Source organism: Varanus komodoensis, unplaced genomic scaffold, assembly GCF_004798865.1.
Source record: "Varanus komodoensis strain SLA01 unplaced genomic scaffold, ASM479886v1 scaffold24, whole genome shotgun sequence".
Lineage (NCBI taxonomy): Eukaryota > Metazoa > Chordata > Lepidosauria > Squamata > Varanidae > Varanus > Varanus komodoensis.
Genome location: NW_025335641.1, coordinates 12,602,459 through 12,626,859, shown reverse-complemented (window position 1 = coordinate 12,626,859; position 24,401 = coordinate 12,602,459).

Here is a 24,401-nt window from a genome sequence, read left to right as displayed (position 1 = left end):
ATTTGTTCATTAAAAATGGGTGCAGAGAAAAATTAGGAGAGCAAGCATCCCTTAATCCACTTCTGGCTACTGGCACTTTGATAAGCTTTAGTATTGGCAACAATCCCAATTAAGCTGGCTGAGACATGGCTACATAGCATACTGGGGTGGAGGCCTAATTAAGACACTGACACCCAAAATGCATATAGATTATGCATATAGATATACAGGCTTTTTTTGTCATAGAACGCACTGGAACAGCGTTCCGGCACCATGATGGATTTTTCCAAGTGATTGTGAATCGCCTGTTGGGCGTAGCAGATCGGCAGCAAAAATCATTAACATAGTGCCTGCGGGCTGCTAGTGTGTCGGCGCTGATTGTTGGCGCTGATTCTGAGGGCGCTGCTCGGCTTGGGACGCTGCTCGGCTTGGGATTGGTCATGTGGTCGTGCGCTGACTGCTTACTGCCGGCGGCGACCATTGTGTAAAAGTGTGACCCCAAGACGTGAGTTCCAGCACCCTTTTTTTTTTTTTACAAAAAAAAGCACTGTAGATATACAAAAAAGGCTCAAAATAGCTACAGCTTGTGTACCAGACCTTGTCAACTGCTGAAGGGCTGCAGCGCATGGGGGGAGGGGGCATCCTGAACATTGCTAAATTGTGCATGAGCATTCTTCGCAAGAGCCTAAAAACCACCTTCTTGGTTCAGATGTAGGGCCCACCTTGCCAGGGGTGGGGAGGAGTATTTGGAACTTGGCAGCTGCATCTCTCTGTGACTCCCAGAACTGCTGCCACCAGCACTGAAACTGCAGCCGCAGTGGCGACTCCTCCCATCCATTTTGGGAGAAACTGAGTGTGTGCTCCTTTGCAAGCTGGATCACCTGTGTGTGCCCCTGCACCCCGTTGTCACACCGTTGCAGTGACCACCACCATAGCCATCCCTGTGGTGTGGGGAGATATGGCCCTGATGGGTTTGAGAGAGCAACATATCCCACGAGGCACCTGCCAGTCACTGCTGATTTAGTGCAACAGTTTGTTTCCAACAGAAGCATCCTCTTGCACCCGGTTCCCCTTCACAAGGATGCCGCCAGGGCAAAGGGAAACCAACCTGGCAATTGCAAAGAGTTCACCCTTGCCAGAAAGACTCTCTGCTTCAAGTGACCATTGCTTTGAGGCTGGACAGCAGAAGCCATCAGCTCGGGATGCTAAGGCCTCCAGGCATTTATGGCCCCTGCCTGCCAGGAAGAACAGCATAGCAAAAGGGAAACTAAGTTGGCCCCATACATAGGTCAGGGAAGGAGCAGCTGCCATGAACTAGTTTTGACTTCTTTGCCAGGGGAAAAAACTATAAGAACTCTGTAATTTTTAGTTCCTCTCTCCTTTTGTGCCATGATTTTGTAATTCTAAAAGCTGTGACCATATCACTGTTAATCTTTGTAAGCTGTTCAGGGAGACTTCTTTAACTGAACAGCAGGATAAAAATGATTTTAATATTAGAAAATAGTGCAACCTCTCCATGGTATACCTCATCTTTAAGCCCAGGATCAATACTTGCATGTATCCGTTACACATGTATATGTCTGGTAGATGCAGGCCTGATAGATGTTCTAATACAATCCTTGGCCAAGAAACTGGCATGGTGATCATTTGAAGCATGTTTATAGGCTCTGCTCATAGAAACACTTCAAAATGTGTGCAGATGTGCACTCATGTGCACCGAAAGACAACATTTTGGTTGGTTGTTTTGGATTTGCCCTCTTCAGTTTTCCATATTCAGCTCTGGACAAAGTTGCAAAATCTCAACAGCTCATTTTCCCCTCTAACTCTAAAGTGTCAGTAAAAGTTTGCATATTGAATGATGAATGAAAGATTTTGCCTCAGGCCCTGAGAGATACCAAGGACATCAAATGCTGGAAGTGTCCTTTGGCTTTTTCCCCTCTATTTTTTTCCACCCTTTGGCCTCCTACAGTTGACTCTCAAACACTCCAGCTCTGAGAATCACATCTCCCTCTCCAAAGCCATGTAACTTGGCTACCTCCTGCAGGATTGTTTCCAATATTCAGTGATGCAATAAGAGCACAGAACTAAGCCCTGAATTTCAGGAAGCTAAAATAGCATCAAACAGTCATCAAAATACTGTTCTTAATATCTGCAAAGATTGCTTCCTTTAGCAGTGCTGGCTTACAGGGAAGGCATTTGTTTGTTTTTGTAATCGCTAGATATATGCACAAATCCTTCATGGTTTATGGATTAAACATGTGCCGGAGTCCCTTTTCCAAGAAAGTGCATGGCTGCAGGCCCTAACTAGGAATAGGAATGCAGTCTTACCCAATGGCCCAGTTCCAATGTTTCTTGGCCTGAAAGTGATTGCCCAGAGGAGACACAGGGCTTCTGGCAGGATTGTAGCACAGCTGAGTTCATGAGGAGCTGCCAGTTGTACAACTGGCACTTCCACACTGGGGATGCCCATACAGCTGCTATGATTTGCCTCATTGCAATGGCCACTTCTGGAGCTGCTTTGATGAAGGGTGGAAATTTAGGAAGTGCACAGAAGCCTGCAGCCTCAGAACTCCCAAGATTTCATGCCAGATCTATTGGATTATGACAAAAAAGCACCTTACCAGCAGCAACTTTCAGTGTCGGTATATTGGGAACCCAGGGAAATCTACTGAAGGAACCATCCTGTGGCCCCTAGACACCATCTGAGGAGCCACAGGATACTTCAGATTCCCAGACACAAGGTCAGAGGCAATGTTCTGACCTCTCAACAGGGAATCAGAGAACTCACCCCTGACTCTGGGTTATCACAGCTTGTGCAGAAAGAACTGCATTGGCTGTTTTTTGAGGTCAGGAAAGCAACCTCAGAATGGAAGAAAAGAAGGAATTTTGGGGGACAGGGAGGAAAAAGACTGGAGAGGTCAGGGTACAAGCTATACTGCAGCTGCTCCAGCCTTCTTCCCTCTAGATGCTCCAGCTAAAAAGGTGAAAAAGCCCATCTAGCAGAAACTGCATGGTAGAAGGACTAGGAAATAAAGATCACTTCTGCCATTTCTCCCACTCTTCATTGGATGCTTGTAGGCCTCTGAGTTTGGGGGCTTGTGGCCATTCCAATAAGACTGCACCCTCACTGCATATTTACCCTGCCTTTCTCCAAGGAGCTCAGGGTAGCCATGCAAGGCATCCTACCACCTCATTTAACCTTCACAACAACCCTGTGAAGTGGGGGAAGTGTGGTCCAGGTCTACACCGTCAGCTCCACACTGAAGCCTATGCGCTATTCGAATGTTCTACAGCAGTGTCACTTGCCATTTTCCATGGAAAGGACTGGTCATGATGCCAGCGGAGGTCTTGAATCTGCAAGTGTGTAGCTGGGGAATGCACTGGGAATACTGTTTCAATGGTTTTATGCATGGGTGCAAATAGGGGGAAGGGCAAAAAGTGGCTCCTTTGAAACCTTGGCATGGTTGAAACAAGAGGAAAAGAGGGCTCTAATCCATCTCCTTTTATCTTGCAAGGGACAAAACTGCTTCAGTAAAGCAAACAGTTTCGGTTCTCACTGCACAAACAGCTCTTATTTAAGGAATATACTTGGGGAACACAGCTTCAGGGCACTTATCTCTGGTAGTCCTAAGAAGCTGGAGACCATAAGGCCTCTGCATGGCTTCAAAAGAACTATCCAGGGATTTGGACCCTGAGAAAGTTCACAGTACTACCTGTTGAAGCTTAATAACCTCCTCTTTATTCTTCCAGAGGAGCCCATCAAATACACTATTTGACTACAGGGTTACTTAAGCTGGCAAAGGACTATTCCTGGGCAGTGCTTTCCCGGTCTATGGGTTTCTTTCATATCCAGCTTCTCTGCATAATAAGCAGCTGCCGCTGTGAGCTGTCCATAGTTCTGTCCAGGGACAGAAGAACCCACCCATTTCTGCTTCTTTCCATTTCTATTTTCCCTCATCTTGAATTTGGCTTGTCTCGAGTTTTGAGAATTTCTCCAGCCTTAAACTTGGTTCATTCCACATTTTAAGATTTAAAAAAATACATGAAAATTCATAACCATTTTTGTGTACATTCCCATAACACATGCATTTTCAGATACATTTTTGACTTGATGTTTTTCAAGACATTGCCCTAATGAAATGTATTTTAATGCGAGCTTCCCCAATATACCCATCTATGTATGCACTTTATTTCCATTGGAGAAAAACTGCAAAATTTGGAGAAGTGTGGATTTCAATGCATAGCTGAGTTTCAGTTCACATAAAGGGTATGTTTGCAATCAAATGTGAGACGAATGAATTATTCCCCCTCTCTGAAGCCCCAGTCACCTGTAGTCTATCCCATATTTTTGCTGGGCTTGGCAAGATTGCCCCCTGCAGGTGCCAGTCTGGAACAGGATCCACACTTTGTGGAAAATAAAACCCACTCTATCTTTCTACAAATCTGGTAAAACATATGAAGCACGTTTACGTTTATTTGTCCGATGCCCATAATTCATGTCAACTGAATTTGTAGAGGAGAGCTTTGCAAATACCCTGGACTGTCAGAAAGATGAACAATTGGTCCTAGAACAAATCAAGCCAGAGCTTTCCCTAGAAGCAAAAATGACAAAATGAAGGCTGTCATACTTCAGACTTATCAAGAGAAGGCAAAACTCACTGGAGAAGACAATCATGTTAGGGAGAGTCAAAGACAGAAGACAAAAGGTAAGACTAAATATGAGATGGATTGAATCCATAAAGGAAGCCACATCCTTGATCTTGATAGAGCTGAGCAGTGCTGTCATGGACTGGACATTTTGGAGGGCTTTCATTCAAAGGGTCACCATAAGTTAGAAGCAACTTGGTGGCACGTAACGCACACATTGCTGTATTTCTCTGCCGGTTTCCAGAGCTCCAAAAAGCATCCTATTCAATATACCTTACATGATATATAGATAGCTGTGGATAACTAAGTTCTGTGATACCTAAAAGAATATCCAAATAATCAAGAGCCAGCTCTCCATCTGGCACATAGCAGTAGCCTTTGTACTCGGTGGCACATTGCCCTTGACCACCATTTCCTCTATCCACTAGTCAAAAAGTGTGGCCTTTATTGCTACTAGAAAATCATTTGCTACCAAATCATAAATAATTGGAAAAACAGGGGCCCAGTGGTGGGTGGGGCTGAAGGCAAAATGGGTGGGGCCAAAGGGAAAGGGTCTGGGACAAGATACCAAAAAAGCAAACATGGTTTAGTGGAAAGCTCTTCCTACCAGGAACTAAACCTTAGTAGAGGTTTCAACCTTCTAGACTGGGGAAACACACACAAAAGCTGGGAAACTACCCAACAATTTGTGATGGAAGGAAAGGGCTGAGGGGCAGAGTTGGAAGTAGCAGAGCTGGCGTATAAGGCCTTCAAGTCCGACTCCCAGCACATGTGGTCACCCATCCAGCTGTAGGCCTGTACTTTTCCAGCTTAGCAAAGGTGACTTGACATGCTTGCTCAATGTATAGCTATGCAGACAGGTCAAAGAGGCGTGGCTCTCTCACAAACTCCAGAGGACTGGATTGTGGCTGCAGGTGGGCAAGGTTTGGCCCATGGGCCTGAGATTTTGCCTGCCTGGTCTATGTCACATGCAGCTGCCTCTGTGGCCTATGACAGTCCATCTGGTTGTGCCACTAGCAGTGGACCCCACACAGTCCACTGCAACATTTGCAAATATTAGCCTCTTAAAAAGAAACAAAGGAATGACAAGGTTTCCTGGAATGTCTGTAGCAGCTCATGGGTAAAAGGTCACCACAGCAGCTCAACAAAACTTGATCTTGTAAACAAGATTATCAGGTCAGAATAATTGTTTTAAGTAGCTTAACGATCTTGGTGATGATACAGCAACGGAATGAAGCAGCCTTTCCTAGTCTGGTAGCCTCCAGATGTGTGGAACTACAATCCCCATTAATCCCAGCATGCACAACCAATGCTCATGGATGCTCGGAGCTGCAGTCCAAAATTGAAAAGGCTGGCATTAAGGATTCCACCACATGAGGCTCCCCATACAATAAATCTCAAACTGTTTACGTTTATATAGTAAATCTCATGAGTTAAAAAAATGTTTACAAGCCAGGAATGCCCAATTCAGTTTCCTTTTGCTTTGCCTACATAATGTAAAATTAATGTGACATTTGTATTGGCTTGTTAGTTTTCTGAACCTAAGATTGTGCATTATTTCATCTAATCAATAGCAAAAGTATGGTTTCTTACAAATACTTGCTGAAATATGTCCTTAAAAACTCACCTAAATATTATATGATCCCCCTTTACACCTTTTAAAATAGTTCCTTCCCTGACCTCCAGGTACATCAATAATAGCACCTTCAGCTGCATACTAGATGAGTAAACCAATCCTATGGCCTCTTGTCAGTGTCTAGAAGGCCATAGGATCATTTGGATTCCTAGAGCAGAAGTCCGGCAACAGATCTGACCCAAAGCTGGGGATCCATGATCAAAGCACTTTCCCCACTCCTTGTGGCCAGCATGGAAATAAGTCCAACAACATCTAGAAAGCCATATACTGATTCCATGGAACTACCATGAATCAGTTGCCTGAATCTATATTGGTAGCTTCTGGAGAGCCATTGTCAGAATTTTAGGCAACAGTCTTGAGGTCTGAATGGATAATCTCAACTGGAGAAGCAAGGGATTAAACCAAGGGATTTCTGCATCCTACTTTCATTAAATACAGCATCCTTCCCTGATCTGGTCCCCTCCAAATGTTTGGAACTACAGCTCCTATCATTGCTGACCATTGGCTGTGCTGCCCAGGTCTGATGGGAGCTGACGTCCAAACCATCTGAAGAGCATCTGGTTGGGAAATACTGTGATAAAGTCCAATTATCTGTTAAATCAGGAGTTTAACCTCTTTCCAGAGTTATTGAAGTACTTGAGTGTATTTTATCCCCAAATCATTGCATTTTTCAATTTTATTTTTTGCTCTCATTTAAAGTTTTTCAGTGGGAATGTCATGCTCTGCCTTATATTCCCCCCATTTTACATCTAGTTCATGATAAAAACATTATTTTTTTAATTGCACAAACCCCTGTCAAGGCCCATAAAAGGACCCCCTGCCATGGTAACATTACTGAAATGTTTTCTGAACCAAAGCATAAAACAAGAGTTGAGACTGTACTTGAAACCAAAGCAGGAAGGGAAGGTGGCAGGCAGCATCGCTCCCTTTGTTCACTGCATATAATTTTCTCCCTGCATTGTCTATTCGACAGCATTAAAAAAACAGAAGAAAGAAAGAAATCCAACTTCAATTATCTCCCTAGGAGAATGTCTTTCCTCTTCTCTTTTTTACTATACAAAAGGGACAGCGGTCTTTATTGTGCCTCGAGACGTTGTGAAAAATCCCGATGCACTAAATATACACTCAGTGCTCATGATTCCTTCAGAGATGCTGGTGCTATTAGCTTCTTGGATTTCAAAAGAAACCAAATGCAGAGAGACTTTGAGGAACAAAGAGAGGATAACTTCCTTTCCCCCTTTTGTTTCACTGACCAGAAATAAAATAGCACTTTTATGCAAGATACTATTCACTTCCACTCACTGAGAAGTGAATGGGGTGGTTGGGAGTGAATCATATGCATTGGACTCTCAGGAATAAAACAAACATTTGTTTCGATTGATATCTAGCAGTTATCTCTCCCCTTCCCCTTCGCCTTACACCCTAGTGTAGGTCTGGCAGGGAGGGCAGCGCAGATTGGGATCCTAGGCTATAGGGTTAAGGGAATTTTAAGATCTGGACAGCCCACCTGCAGCTGCTTTAGAGTAAAGATGGGTTGGGAAAAACATAGAAGTAAAAATACAGATTTCAAGCAATGCTTCCTTTATGCCTCATTAATTCCTGTTAACATACTGGAGCAGGAATGGGGCCTGGTTCTTCCCCAGCTCAGAATGAAAACAAGAGCAACTCAGCAAGATGAGCCAGCCTGCTCAAAAGATTTTTGAGGAGTCTAGGATATCACCTGCCTACCTACCAATTGGTAGCACAACCATTTGAGCAGGCTGTACTGAGGAAGCTAAAAGGGGAAAGCAGAGCCATTTCCTTAGCCCCGCTGGAAGATTATTAATTCTCTTTGCCTTTTCCTATCCCTTTCCTTTTTCCTTGTGTATCCTGTCTGTTTAGATTATGAACTTGCAGGCAAGGACCCTCCTGTGTTACTGATTCTGACCTGGTTCACACCATGCAACCTGCAGTCGATTGTCAGTCGTGTTTGCCTCAGGTTGGCTTGTTATGACATCCCAAGCTGGGGCAACATCTGCATGGTTTGTAAGCCACCCTGAGAACCTGTGGCTTGTGACGATATCCAAACTTGCCAGAGCAACCTGTGCCCATTTCATCAGAAAGCACTACTGAGCTGCCTGGCAAGAGCAGAAAAAAGTCCAGCTTCTCATGACAGTGCCCTGCAAATGTCTTCCTGCAACTCAGCACTTCCTTTGACCGCGACTGTGTGCAAATTGTGTGAAAATGGAAATATGAACAGTGTAGTAACACAGAGATTTAGTCAAGCTGACACAAGAGATACAATTGAAAAAGAGATAAGGAAAATCTTCAGTATTCCAGATGAGAGAGACCAGGTTGTGCAACAAATACTTGAGTAACACATCTGAGCCTTTGAATAAACTAGATAGTACTATACAAGACGCTGGCTTGTATCAGGGACAGGTATGAACTAACATACCTATGGGCCTCATCTTTTGGAGATCTTATGCAACCTGTTTCAATATGTTAGTGGTGGGCTTCAGAATGGACAAATCAATCTATTTCAAGTTTTTTTCAGTTTCACATGTACTCAGTTATAAATCTATTCCATCCAATTTCCTCAATTTTGTTCGCTTTCATTTCTGAATGCAACTTTTCCCAGTATGGACAGTATACTATTATAAGCTTCCCAGAGAGCCCTTGGGCTAAAGGCCAGCACATACATACATACATACATACATAACTACCTTTAGCCCCTTGTAAGCTGAGTTAGTACAGCTCTGTGCGTATCCATGGCTGACTTGGAGTAAGCCTGTACACTCCTCATTCAAGACCTCGGCAATTCTGCAGGGTTGGATTTCCACTTCCCCCATCCTCTGCTCCTCTTTTCATGCCAAAATGTCCCTCTTCCTTGGAATGGTTAAAAAGAAAGAAAAAAAGTTTCCGTTCTAGTGTAGAAACAAGCTAAAAAACCCCTTCCTGAATTGCCGTGGTCACAAATTAGGAGTGTGCCTACAGCACTGTTGCCTAGGAAAGAGGCATGGGTTGTACAGAAGAGCAAATGAGGCTTCTTCAGTGTTAAGAGAGGAAAATAAACAAAACCTTTAGCTGTGTTGCTCTAAAAAGTAAAGTAACTCCCACACACACAACCAAGGATGTGAGTGTGTGAGTGTGTGTGTCAGAGAGAGAGAGAGCGCTGACGCTTGAAAGAGGCAAGAAAGGGAGAGAGACCCCCATCACAGCAGGAGTGTGCCACAAACAGGGCATGTTCTGGAAGGAAGTGGGAAGATGATGGGAGCTCCGCACCTGTTCCTCACTCAGCAGCACTGTGACTCAGTGACCAATTATCCGGCCCACCGTGGCTTCTTTTCAGCAGGGCCTCACTGGCCAGAGCAACTTACCTTCTCGCAGTCCTGCCTCCCCTTGTTCAGAGCTGGATGAGCAAATTCACAGGTTCACCCCCATCTCACGTTCCTCGAGTCAAGATTTGCTGTGAGCCACAAGTCTGCCTGAGCCAGTGCTCAGGTGTATAATTATTATACTACACTACAGAAAGGCAACCCATCCCTTCCCCCCCCCCCATGATATGGAGGAGTATGATTCCCATCAGCCCTGATTCAGCCAAATTACATCAGGAATTATGGGAACTGTAGTCAAACACATCTAGGAAGTACTGGTGTGCCTACCTCCATCCCAAGCAGAATACAACCCTATCTAAGTCAGGCAGAATTTAACATAGTGTCAAATAAATTGCTTTCTGGGAGAGTTCTTTTTTATGTTACCGGCAGCATGCCAGGACATAAATGCATTCATTTATGTATATCCTGTTCTTCTAATGGCTTTGTATTACTCAAAAAGACTTATCAGCAATCGAGGTACCACAATCCATCATAAAAATAACATAAAATTCAACCAATATGCAAACAGGCCCAGCAGATAAAAGCCCTAAATAAGTCTCACCATATAAAACCAAATCCACCTGCCACAACAAGAGTTTGCCAGAATGTTATAAAGGGCGTGGGAGAAATGAACCTCATGGAGCAAGATAATATTCCTCCTGTGAACCAGACCGTGTTCTGAAATGCCACAAGGTTCAGTCCGTCCAGTATCACATCCGACTCCAACTGAGAGGGCATCACATGCTTTAATGCTCCCCAGTATTCTTAAAAAATGGCAAACAGAAAGCCATCACCCTAGAGAGAACTATGACAGCACTCTTCTTAATAGCCTAGTTTTGGGAGTTGGGAGGTTGACATGGGGAAGTATATAAATATGCAACCTTCCTTCATTTGCCATCTTAAAAGTGGTGCCCTAGATGACAATTCATGGTTCTCACTGCTTATTCCAATAACCCCCAAATAATGCAGCACAACCAACTGAGGTTTTTAATTAACTGTAGAAAAAAGTGGGGGTATTCCTCATTTAGATGACAACCTTCACTTCCTTTGCTATGGCATTTTGGTTTATTTCTCTGCAGACCAAAGATCATAGCCTACTCTACAACAATGATAATAATAATACAATAGCAATAAATGACAATAGCTTTAAAATGTAAATGTGGCCAATAAAAGCCAAACTGACACCAGCACTGGAAACCCAAATGTACAGGTCTATTGTGCCATTCCACATGTGTATGCCAGGATCTTCAAACCCAATGTTTGGCCGTCACAGAAGCATCCACAAAATAGCGCAATGTGTCCAATAAAACATGCATTAACTTTTCTGGATCCATATCACCACTTGATTGGCCCGTCCCTATGGTCTTTCGTCCAATAACCTGGGATCAGGTTAGACATTCAGATACAAAAAGGGAGACAGGGAAGTCCAAAGTTTTCCAGTTCCCAGCTTGGAAGAGATGCATGAACTCTACCATCTTTTACCATTCTCTGCTATTGCTTTGTTTCAGCACTTAACCAGATCACAAGCAGTGCCACAGTATCAGAATTGGGCAGGTCTATTTTGACAGGGGCACATTTTACTAGGACCGAGGTTAAGGAAGGGGCGAGATGAGATTAGACCCAGCCAAAAGCAGGGCAGTCAGCTTGGCAGAAAGACAGGACTGGAATAGCAATTCAGAGCAAGCAACGTAGTTAACAGAAACAAACATAATGGCACTGAATAAACTGATACAGATACTTTACGATGCACATGACACCTCATTCCAAACAACAATAAAGTAATAATTGCACATACACTTTACAAGTCTATAGACTTTTTAAGAAAAAATACCCAGATATATTTTTGTATTTCCCCAAGTCTGCCGATAACTCTCTTTTGAATATCCATTTTGGCTGCACACAAACCAGCACTTGAAGAATTGTGATCAGTATTAAAAGAACAAATAAAGAGACAGACAGGCATCCAGACAATACATTTTAATTTCTAACTGGAATACTAGATAAACTCTTTGCAGTGAAAAGGAGGTTTGAGAAGACAATGAACTGACTCTTTGCCATACTTAGAGTAAACCCATTGAAAACAATGGGACATAAGTTACTTATTAATTTAAATTTCAGTAATTTCAATTAGTCTTCTCTAACTAGTGGATCTAACTCTATATTCTTTGAATAACTGCAGTAAAAACACCTGAACATTGCAATACAGAATTCGTTTCCATTCTGTTTTTCAAAAGAATGTCTCTCATGTATGCACAGCCAACTTTCTTTTTTAAGGCAACCAGAGGACTATCCCTCAGTTAGAATCAACCCCAAAGAAAATACACTTTTCAGTAAAAAGAACAAGACTGAAACTTTCTTACCCATCATTAAATTCTGTAGAGGTGATGAGGAGGGGGAATCACTTTCTTGGTGAGATTCAGGAAAACTGAAACCAGGAAGGGAAGACAAGTGAAACTATTATACAGAAAAACCCTGAAACTTCCATGCACTTAATGAACTTTGTCCCTGCAGAGATCAATAAGATGGATATGGTGCAGAAGAGAAGGGATCAATAGCCTAGTGCCTGGTAAATCAGAAGAAACTTTCAAGCATGTGTAAAGAGAACATTTCCAGAGGCAGCAAAAAAAAGCAATACTGGATATATTCTCTTGAAGGAATGTGAAGTGGGAACTTGAACTGATGTTGCTTATGAACTTTAGCTTAGCCACATGGACCAACAATTCCTCACTTGCCTGAAAAGAGCTCGTGACATTTCATGCAATCACACACACAGAGATACGTACATCCATCACTGTTTGCTCAACAGCAAAGCAGTACAATGCAACAGGAGTGAGAAGCACCCTTACAAAAGGAGGAGAAATTACCAAGAATCTTGTAGCACCTTAAAGAATGGCAAATGGGATCAGAAAGACCAAAACTTATTGTAAGGTCCTCTCTGAAATGATGCCTCTTGAACACAGCAATTTTTTAGTGAATTGCATTACCACTTTGGTTGAAGTAAGACGATGCTAATTAAATTATTTCCACAAATACAATATTGTTCTTTTTTTTAGGAACAAGTTTATTTATTTATTTATTTATTTATTTATTTATTTATTTATTTATTAAAACATTTCTATGCCGCCCCTTGCCGAAGCCTCGGGGCGTCTCACAAAGTTCCCCAAACTAACACAATAGCCTTATGGAAACACCATACAGGGGTTCAGCAAAGGTTGAAAACACCTGAGTGGGGTGGGAAAAGAGTGGATGCAATTAAGAGTCTAAAGACACACATAATGGCAAAGTGGAGGTCAAAGTGTAACTGAGAAACTATGCAGTAAGCAAAGAGAGAGATTGCTGCTAGGCAGTGCAAATGATATCCCTCCAAAGGGAATGTTTTTTTTAAAACAAGTGCCACAGGGAAATATTTGTGGTAATGGTTGCCAGTTTCACCCTCAAAGCCACTTCCGAAGTTAGAAGCATCGAGAGATTATATAGCTATAATATATATATATATATATATAGACAGAAAGCAGGCTCCGATGAGTTCCTAAAGCCTAATTAGGACACTCATCTGCCGGTGCATTTCAGTACTCATATTTTCCCACCTTGGACGACTGGCCATTTCACTTACTAGATATTGCCTTAGCATGATCTCTTCCTTTCCATGCTCAACCAAGGCCTTGCACTGACATTAGCCAAAAATTGTTTGGCTCACCATTTTTATGAAGGTTTCTCATATCCAGAAGAGTAATTTCATCACTGCCAAGTAACATGGTTAGAGCGTTGGACTGGGGACCTGGGAGTTCTGGTTCTAGTCCCTACTGAGCCATAAAGCTCACTGGGTGACTTTGAGCCAGTCACTCACTCTCAGCCTAACCAACCTCACAAGATTGTTGTTGTGAAGATAAAATGGCGTGGACAAGGACTTGGTAAGCAGCCTTGAGTTTCCAGCAGGAGTAAAGAAGATCAGGTGTGAATGCAGCAGCAGCAGCAGCCACAGTGGAAGAGGAAGAGAAGACGACGACGCAAATAGACAAAGCGAGGAAGTAGGGCTTTAGATCTTCCTGCTAGGCTTAAGCCTGAACATGCCAATTTCCTGTAGCCTCTTCAGAAAAAAGATTATAAATTATCTCCATTTGCTTAAAGAACACTAGAATACACCCGAAACATGGCAGTGGGGCTGCACTGCAGATGTGTCAAGGGAGAAAAATGCTACGAGATCAATTGTATCTCCAAGCTCATAGATCATACTTTACAAGTAATTTATAAGAGGGGCATAAAGATAAACAAATCAGGCAAAGAGAAATCAAAAGTTTTTAAATGCACTTTTGCATTTTTAATAGTTATTGACAGGAGATTGCAAAGCAAGTCCAGCAAGCTTAAATGAAATTGGCTGAAAGTCTGTTCAGCTCCCCACTTCAGCTTGCCTTGCCTTCATCTCCACCCCCCCCCCCCCCGCCTTAAGAAGTGAAGGGATTGCTCATTGGAATCATATGTACAGTACAGCAGCTGCCCCCCATCTGATGTTTTCGATCCAACACATCTGGAAGGAACCAGTTTGCAGAAGGCTGGTCTATTTGCAGTCCTGGCCTGTTCATTCCAGATTCCAAAGAGTATTTTTTTCATGATGATGACTCAACCAAATAGTCATTGGTCTGATATTATGCACTGATAGAGCATTTAATAACATCTGTACATTTTTGTGCCCTAATATAAATAAACAATAATATAAATAAAAAAACAGAGAAAGGACCTTTTTCTTGACAGGAATCTTGAGACTGTTAGCTCCAGTCCCATCTCCAGGAGGAATTATCACAACTGTCACAGTGCCCATCATAAAAATACAGTATAGGGAGCTGCCGTATCATGAGTCAGAACCTTGGTCCATCTGCCAACGCTGACCAGCAGAAGCTCCCCAAGATTTCAGTAGGAATTTTCCGGGCCTTACTTGGAGAATCAGGAGGCTGAATCTAGGACCTTCCATCTGCAAAGCAGTACTCTAAAACAAGCACTGCTTTTTCTGGCCTTCCCCCTAAAGATGGAGTTCCAGGGTGCTTAGGAAGAAGGGAAGCGGATTTTTACTGACTCCGTCTATGCTTCCATCTAGTCCAATACTGTCACACTGATGCATAGCAGCTCCCCAGGATGTCAGGCAAGATGCTTTCCCAGCCCTGTCTGGGATGGTGGAAATGGACCCTTAGTTCTCAGCATGCTCTGAGCTGGGGCCCCTCTGTTCCCTTTCCCTCCCCATTTCCAAAACTTCAAAGAGGAAGGGAAGACAGTGATGTAGTGTCTTTCCAAGCGTCTTCATGCCCCTCTCTCAAATGTTCAAATGGAGCACTCTCAGAGCCTTGATTCCTTTCAGACTGAGCAATGGGATATTTGTGTGTCTTTTGATGCGCCATCATGCCCCCTTTGTCCAGAGGTTCTATTCATACATTGCAAACTTAAGGCAGTCCCATGAAAGCCCGGATAGTGTGGTTATTATCCTTTAGACAAACCATTTTGGAAGCCAGGGCTTCACATGAGATAACCATCTCATAATTATTTTGCAAAGGCAGCCTCTTTGCAGGAAACATTAACTGCAGCTGATTTTGGATTCCCATATGCCAGTTGTTTTCCCAGTGAATGACCATGGATGTTAATACAAGGTCTTTTGTCCTGCCTTAACATGGTATTTAACCCAAAAGCAATACTAAGTTGAAATGATGCTGTTAGTTATGTTGTTTTTGGTGAAGAAGGGTGTGATTGCTGTACATCATTTAACAGAGAAAGAAGAGGCTGTAAAATCAAGGCAAGGCAAAGGTTAAGTGAGCTATGGAGATCAGAGGCAAAGTGACCATCAGGCTTAAACAAGGCTCAGCAGGTTCCCCAGGACCAGTCTGCCTGCACCAGCCTTCCCCAAACTAGTACTCTGTAGACATTTGGACTTCATCTCCCAGCAGCAAGTTCCAGTATGGCTAACAGCCAGGAATGCTGGGAGCTGTTGCACAAAATACCCAGAAGGCACTAGGATGGGGAAGGTGTCCTGTAGCGTCAGGGAAGTCTTTCCCGCAATTAACTCTGGGAAATCTAGGTCTCATGTTTGGGACCAGCCACTCCCATTGCTAAATTTGCTTACTACAGCTTGGAAGAGGCATCATCTCATGACACTTATCCCATGCTTGAGGGCAGACTGCTGTGGTTGATAGCCCTGTGGGTACACTGGGATACACCCCCTGGGTTGTATCCAATGGTAACTTGACTCAAGTTCTTATTTTAGTGAGTCCACCCTAAGTAAGACTAACATTGGATACAACCCATTGTCACTGTTGCAGCAGTGTGAAGTAAACTTGACCCATCTTCCTTTCCTTTTGATGGCCTGGATTTCTGTTCCCACATACACAAGCTACTTAACTCTGACACTGACCTAACACTGTACAAATCATGGCCATCCATGCCTGGCACCCACACAGAAGGTCTTGTTCATCAACTCTTTCCTCTCCGTAAGCCCAACAACAGTTCTGTGAATGTGGAGCACAAGCTGAATTTAGGAACTGAACTATCACCAAAAGCCAGAATGGTGTAGTGGTTCGAGTACCAGTCTAGATCCAGTAAGAGCTGAACAAGGTTTTGCTCAAATCCCTGTTTAGCCAAGAATTCATTGGTGTACCTTCGGCCATTTTTTCTTAAACTACTCTATCTTACAGAGATGTTATAAAGGGGGAAAATATAGCTAACCCTGATGTCTGATTTTAAAAATGATAAAACGTTTAATTAATGGAAATGAAAACCCAACATAGAAATGGCAGACACAAAGTCTCCTCTTGCCTGCTTGGGGGTTTTTTGGGGGAAGGTTAAATACACACCCACTTCCTATTTATTCATTTCTTTTATACACAAGTTCCCAATATCTCCTCCTAACGTGGCTATTAAGTACAACAATCCCCTAAAAACTCAGCAACTTGAAAATGGCTAACTAGAGATGGAGGAGTTTCACACAGTCCTGTCTGGTGCTTGAAATGACATGGTGGGGTCACTGTTTTTATGCAAACCAGGGGTGGGCTCTGCCAGATGTTCCGCCCTCTAATACCAATAATCCCTGGCCATTCTGCAGCTGATGGGAACTGGAACATAACAACTTCTGGAGGTCCACAAGTTGCCCACCCCCATTATAAAAGCATGCAGGCAATATTATTTTTAGTGTTAACGTCAAGCCAGCATTTACAGCAGCCTGTCAAATGTGGTGGTACAACCTGCTCATTTGTTGTCTAAGACTACATAGACAGCGGACTTAATAACAAGCAACATTTCCATGAAGGTCATCTCAGAAAAGGCAGGAGAGATCAGAGCAAGAATGGCGTGCCTGCAAATCATATTATCAGTCCCAAGCAGATGAAAGACTTTTTCAAGATATTAATGACGGTTCTGTAGAGAAGAGAGATCTCACTGTGAATATTTAAAACTGCAAATCCAGGCACAGTGTTGGGGGACTTTAAAGCTATTGTCACTTAAAATACTTCCAAGACTGCTTCTAACTCATTTTTTCAAGTTGTTCCAAATGAGAGTACTACAGCCAAGCAACACTTTGTTCGTGTTATCATGACAGGTGAGTACTATCTTTCCCTCCCAATTGTGCAACAGTGAGAAAGCTTGTTAGACTCTGGGGGTGGAACTGCATATTCCGCCCATGTCGCATGCTAGGGGAAGGGGCCCTACTCCTTGGCTGTAATTCACTAAGGAGAGGAGACAAGTTGCAAGGAAGTAACAGAGGGTGTTTAATCCTTCCCACCATCGCTTTCCCCTTTGTTTCCATGCAACACTGTTTTTCCTTCAGCTGGAGTTCCAGACCTGCTTCTGTCATTAGAAATGCATGCCGATGCCTATCACTAGGAGAACAGAACTGTGAATGGCCACCCTGAGTCCTATGGACCTTGAAGAGCCACTTATGACCTCTCATAAGCGTCCCTTGGTTCCCTAAAGGTGGAGGGGAGATCTGCTTCAAGGACTGCTTGGCGAGGTACAGGTGAGGGGCTCCATATCTGAACACCAGTCAGAGCAAGTACGGGTACAGCCTGGTTGGAGGACAGGACAACAGGGAAGAGGCAGAACAGATGCTTTGCATGCAGAAGGTGCAGCTTCTCGGGATGTCCAGATAAGTCTGGGAAAGAGCCCACCTGAAATCCTAGGCACTGGCTGCACCAATCGGTGTAGACAAGGCTTCCAAGCCTTCCAAGGCTGTACTGTCTGTGGAGCACTGGAGATGGCTGGTATATCCACTCTGGATTTTCATCTGACCACTAAAGGGGAATTCCATGTTTCTGAATCCTCTCCCCAGAGTAGGAGTAGCATTATGGGTAGCTCCTTACAAGTTGATACTGCAGCTTGGAGTGGATTTACTGCCCCACGGACATTGGAGTCACCAGGCTCCACTGCTGGGGAGTGATGGAATTTGTAGCTCAACACAGCTGGAAGGCATCGGGTAAGGAAGACTGATGTGGTTAAATGAATTAATAGATTCATAGAATAGAATCATAGAATACTAGAGTTAGAAGGGACCATCAAGGCCATCAAGGCCAACCCCTTGCAATTGCAGGACACCATGTTACACCAACCCACTCAGATGGCTGTCTAGTTTCTTCTTGAATGTCTCCAGTGTGGGAGAGCCCACCACCTCTCTGGGCAGCTGGTTCCACTGTTGTATTGCTCTGTGAGGAAGCTCTTCCTGATGTCCAGCCTGAATCTGGGTTGTCACAACTTGAACTGATTATTCCATGCCCTGCACTCTGGCATCAGCAAGAAGAGAACTTGACCTTCCTCTTTGTGGCAGCCTTTGAGGTACTTATAGAGGGATACCATGGCCCCCCTCAGTCTTCTCTTCTCAAGGCTGAACAGGCCCAGTTCTCTCAGTCTCTCCTCACAGGGCAGTGTTTCCAAACCCTGGATCATTTTTGTTGCCCTCATTGAATCAATATAAATCAGCTTCATGTGTCCATTGAGAAACATCCCTGAATAGTTTTAATCATCAAATTAAGACTTCTATGTGAAAACAGAAGAAAACAAATCTCCTCAGTTTTAATTATTATTAATGGTGAGGTCAGCCTTACTTAATCCTCCAGATGTTTTGGACCAGCATTCTTGACTACTGGCCATGCTATCTGGGACCTAGAAGAGTTGAAGTCCGCATGTGGAGGGTGCCAGATCAGAAAGGGCTGAGTCAAGTTATGATTTTCAATAGATTTGCTGTCTATGCTGGTTTCATGATGTGTTTTGAGGCCAATGTGTTGGCCCTTATGTTGAGGAGATGGAGTTCCAACCTCAGTGACTTGCTCTGAGCTTTCTCATTTGTTCTGGAAAAGTGGTCCGTGAATTTTAGCTGAATCAAATAAAACTGAGAGCAGTTAAGAAAACTGCTACATTGGAGTATATGAGATGGGAATGTATTGTGATTATATCTGGAATTTAGAGTTGTTATTCTCTGCAGGTTGTTATGATATACCTTAGAGGTATTGTAGTATAGTCCTAATCAAGTCTCCATAGCAGGATATGCATTATTAAGAATGACAATCAAAGAGTACAATGGTAGATTATAGACTCTCTGTATTAAATTGGTTAGATTTTCTCCTGCGTGTTTGCATGTATCGAAGTGAGCATGACTTGGGTGGACCTGAGTTATAATTATATCTGAAAGAATGGTTTCAATCAAAATGGTATTGAAGAGTAAGCCTTTTTTAAAAAAAATCCTAGTAATATACATTTTAAAGCAACCTAATGATCAGATAGAATTACATCTGTACTTTTGCAAACAAGATGCCTTCGCATATCACTGGTAAGTAATTAGGTGATTTGCGGAAATGTGCAAGGATTACCATTTTCTCAATTATTTAATGTTGGCAGCCATAAATTACACTACAGAAAGCTTGAGGTAACCAGGAGAGGACTTTTGCATGAAAAAGTACCACATGCTGGGTGTGAGAACTGAGCAACTTTTGGTTCTAGTTCTCAGAGCTAATCCCTGGCCTCAGAATTCTTTCTTTCTAAATATATGTCTTTTGCACCAGACTCCAGTCAGTAATTCCTGCACTTCCACTAAAAAAAGCAGAAGTTGTAAGCCTAGTGTTTACCCATGACTATTTAAAAATAAGACCCATGTTCTGGTGCAAAGACATGTAGGACTGTGCATCCAAACAGATCCCTACCCTATTTAAAGCCCTTTCCTGTCCAATACAATTTTAAAGATAAAGGACTAACAGTAGAGGTCCATCCATAACTGAAACTTGGGAAGAGACTGAAAAGGCAGGCACATAATCACAGTGACTGCACCATCATGAGTTTTACTGTATTTCTTTTTAAATTATCATTATTGCTCAATTTATATATAAATTAGCATATGAAATGTTGGCTAACGTATGCGTTCTTCTTTTGGAGTAGGGGTGATACATTTTGGGACAAGGGATAAGTGGCCGCCCTACTTCTCCTTGAGAATTGTCACGCCACCGACCACGGTGCTCTTGATTTTAAGAGACAGGGCAGCTGCAGCTCCTGGACTGTAGACGTCAGCTAAGGCATCAGCAAGGGTGCCTCAGGGTGCTTTCTGCCCCTTATCTAAGCTGGCGCACCTGAAAATAATTGGATTTGGGTGTGCACTCAAGCTATGAGAGGAGATAGCCGATACAGATTTGGAACATGAGGGGTACAGGGGAGCCCCAAGCTGCGGCACATGCAAAAACTGCAGGGTCAAAGTTATGGAGAGCTCAGGGGGCATCACTAATGAGGGTGAGCTGATGGGAAGAGAAGCTGAGAGGCCTGATTCCCCCCCACCTCCCCGCCATGTACCTCTTCGGAGATCAGGCAAAATTCATCCATCATCTTCCACACCATGGTAGTCAGGTGAACTTTCCATTTTAAGAAATCCTTTTTTATCGTTGATAGGCAACACATTTCACTTAATCCACAAAGAACCTAAGCAAAGCCTTCGTTAACAACCAGAAACTTCCAAATTATCCACAGATGCTATTCAGCAGTCACCACCAGCTGCGAGAAACCTCAAAGCAAGTTTCTTTGTTTGCAAGGCACTTGGTAAACAAAGGGAAGGAAACAGCCTCAATTCATAATTTAAATATTATTTATAACAAAACCATGCAAACACTTCTGTTTTCAAGAAGCCATAAGCCACACTATGCAAATTCTGTCTATTTCTAGCACCATCCAAAAGAGCATATAGGTGTTAGTTTGGACATTAGTGAGCACTTTACTTGGTTTCTGTCATCATTTAGGCCACTCTGTTCAGTGACATAGCTGCATCACACAGGTTGATTGTAACAAATTTATGTCACTCTCTCTCAAAACCTGGTGGTCCAGCCCTGGGTTCCCTTTCTCATTTAAAGATCCTCATGTTTGCTAAGAAAAGCTAGAGCATCCAATCCAGGAATGTTACCAAATGGGTAAGGGTTTGAAAAAAAAAAATATATCCGGTAGAAATAACCCTGCATCACACAGCAGGTTTAAACCAGTGACGGCCCTGACAAACTTCCTTCCATTTTGCAATGATTCACACAGAGAAATATGCATGTCAGGCTGCAATTGGATTTTTCAGCATACAGCATCCCAGAAGGAAACTAACTCCGTGGGTGGTGGTTAGTGAGGAATTGTAACCTGGAGATCTATTGCTCAGCGTTACCTCGCACACCCGGCTGTTGGCCAAACAAGAACTTTTCCTCTTGTACTTTTAAAATGTTTGTTATAAACAGTCTTGTAATTCCAGCTTTGTTTTTAAATAATACTACACTGAAAGACTAAATTTTCTCCATGGGCTTTAGCAATAAGACTGTCACAGGATTTCTACGAAAACTTTCCTGTGGTTGCCAGAAGCAGTTGGATTTCCATTACCAGCATGTTCAAGCTTCTCACATTATTCTCCTATCTCCTTTCTGTGAATTAAGAACATCATTTCTCTCCTCTCCTTCCCTGTGGATCACCTTGCCTTCCCTCACTTGGACTGCATTTCCCCAGTTTTGCTGTTATTTTCAAGCTGAAGATGTTTGTTCAGTACCTAATTATGCAGCGCTGCTTGCTGAATATTAACCTATTCATTCATTTCATTTCATTTCCATAATACTCAGTAGCTGAGCTCTTCGGATGGTTTGTAAAAAAAATAATCAAATTAAAAAGTTACAATAAAAATAGTATAAAATTCCAATGTGTGGATTTAAAACAGCTAAAAAATCCAATATATAAAAATAGAAAACATTTTAACAGTCTAAAACATTTCCATTAAAAATAGAGCTAATTACAACAGCGGACATAACCCATCATATGCCATTAAATGCCTGGGGAAAAGGGCAGTTTTAACCTGACACTGACAAAATGACCACGTTGGCACCAGATGGGCTTCAGCAAGAAGACGATTACACAAATGGGGGGCCACTACTGAAAAGGCCCTCCTCCTTGTTGCCTCTTTCTGAAGCTGGCAGCTGGAGGAAGACTCCAGATGAAGATCATAGGGTCTGGGTAGAATGAGGTCAAGAGAGGTGTTCCACCAAGAATTGATGCCCCAAGCCATGTACAAATGCCACCTTATTCACGAAAAAGCTGTTGAGGTGGTGTACAACAATTTAAAGCAATACAGCATAAAACAAGAAAAAACTAAGAACATTAGAAAGAACTTACTACATAATTAAAAAGCTAAATTACAAAGATGTGCCTTCATGTCCCCTTTAAAAGCTATCCGAGTTTGGGCTAATTGCAGTTCTGCATGAAGCGCATTTCATAGCTTGGGACCACACTGAAGAAAGCTTTTTCCTACAAGACTCTGTGGGTACCAGCACTCTCCAAAGAGCCTCTCCTGCAGATCTCAATACTGGGACAGCTCTATGGTGAGTTCATGGCAGTGTATTCAGAAGCAATCTCCTTCCTCCAGCAGAACCACGGAATTCCTCTTGTCCCAGCATGGGCGCCCACAAAATCTGCTCCATCAGACAATACAGCATCCAGGGGACTGGAGGGGAAGGGAAATTCCTGTTGTGTGAGGATATATCTGATCCTGAGACATTGTACTTAGTATGCAGCTATTTTTGGCTCAGCTGATGCTGAACAAACTGACCATTTTGAATGTTGCCAGTCAATGACACAAAACATGGAATTGTTGAAGCTGGCCATCAGGGAGGAATTGAGCAGGGAGAGGTTGCTGCTCCTTTAAAGTGGAGCATCACTAGGTGTGTGCCCATCACAGTGCTTGTCTGTAAAGCTACAATTACATTTCAGCAGTGGAAGCAGCAAGGATGTGACCAGGAGCAGCTTTGCCCAGCTGGTCTGCACCTATGCGCCTTCCTGGAATAAACAGAACCGTCCTTGATCTATGCCATAGCATGCAGTTGTTCTGGAAAAGGGTTCTGAAACTCCAGCCAGTGCGAAATGTGGCATCCAGGTTGTTACATCGTTTACATATCATATAATGTCATTTTGAAATACCTCCATTAGTTTCCAGTTTGTTTCTGTTGCCAATTCATACTGTTGGTTCTCATCTATAAAGTCTTAAAAAGCTACAGAACTGGCATCATCATTGCATGTCCCATCTTCTAAGGGTTTATGGACACAGGGCCTTTTGGGTGGAGGCACCCTGTTTGTGGAACCTCTTTTCTAGAAATGTTAGGCCAATACAGGGGAAGGCAATATGATATCTGTGGGCACTACTGCATCCTCAGGCAGCTTTTATAATGTACTGCAATGGTTGGATCAGGTTCAGCATTAGGGCAAATTAAGCAGCAAGTCAGTAAACAGACTCACGGTCAAGCACAGGAGCCTCAGCCCAACAAAAGAAATGTTTTAGCCAACCTGGCATATGATCTGGCACTCCAGCAAAGAGGGAAAACCTGCATGCACTGCTTCAAGCAGCAGAAATCATGAGGAGTGGAAGCTTTACCTATCTCTGGGTCAGAGACTGAGTCTTCTTGGGGTGGATGCCCTTCACTTACCCTTGACAGCCCAGCCTCATCAGCAATCTTCCCTTCAGGGTGTAGTGAGTGGACCCATATCTCACTCATCACAGACTGTTCCAAAAGATTTGTCAACGCATTCTGAGAAGGTAGAGGAGGTTTAGAAGTTTCAAGGTTGCCCAGTGAAGGTTTTCAGGCAGAGTGTGAGAAGCAGCCTGCTTTGGAAGGGAGGGAAGGGTTTTCAAGATTGGAAGGGGAGCAGATGTGAAAGGTTGGGAGAAACATGCCCCGAAAACCAAAAAGCGTGCCTCCCTTTCCACTGGCTCTTTCCCTGGTGTGCCTTAGTTGGCTGATTAAGACAATAACGTTCAGCCAAGCTTCTAATAGTTAATGGCATTCTGTCCCCTGATTACATTGCACTCGCTGCTTTTTTAACTTGGTTGTTTTGTGTTCCTTAAGGCTTTTTTCTCCTAACTGAACATCCCCTTGAGCCTGGAGTCGAGCCCCTCGCTCTGCAGGCACGTGCCCTTGCGTGCATAAACAGCGGCTGTTCCTCACACTGAAGAAGGCCGGTTGCAAGGAGCTCAGTTGCAAAGGGCCCGTGAGGACAGCAGCCCTGCCAGCCCTGTGCAAGCGGCGTATCTCTTCCAGTCCCAGCTGCGGCTGACATGGAAAAAGGTTGCCAGTCGCACGATCAGAGTTCGCAACTTTCTCCCGGCTCAGCACCCTTTGGAAGACCAGGAGAAGCACGAGAAGCCCATGAATGCTTGAAGGGATGGTTTCTGCCAAGGTTCATTCCATCCTTAGACATTCTCTAGGTTTCAGTGACCCTTGATTATATTGCATCCACCGCTTTTTTGACTTTTATAGCTTTGTTTTGTTTTTTAA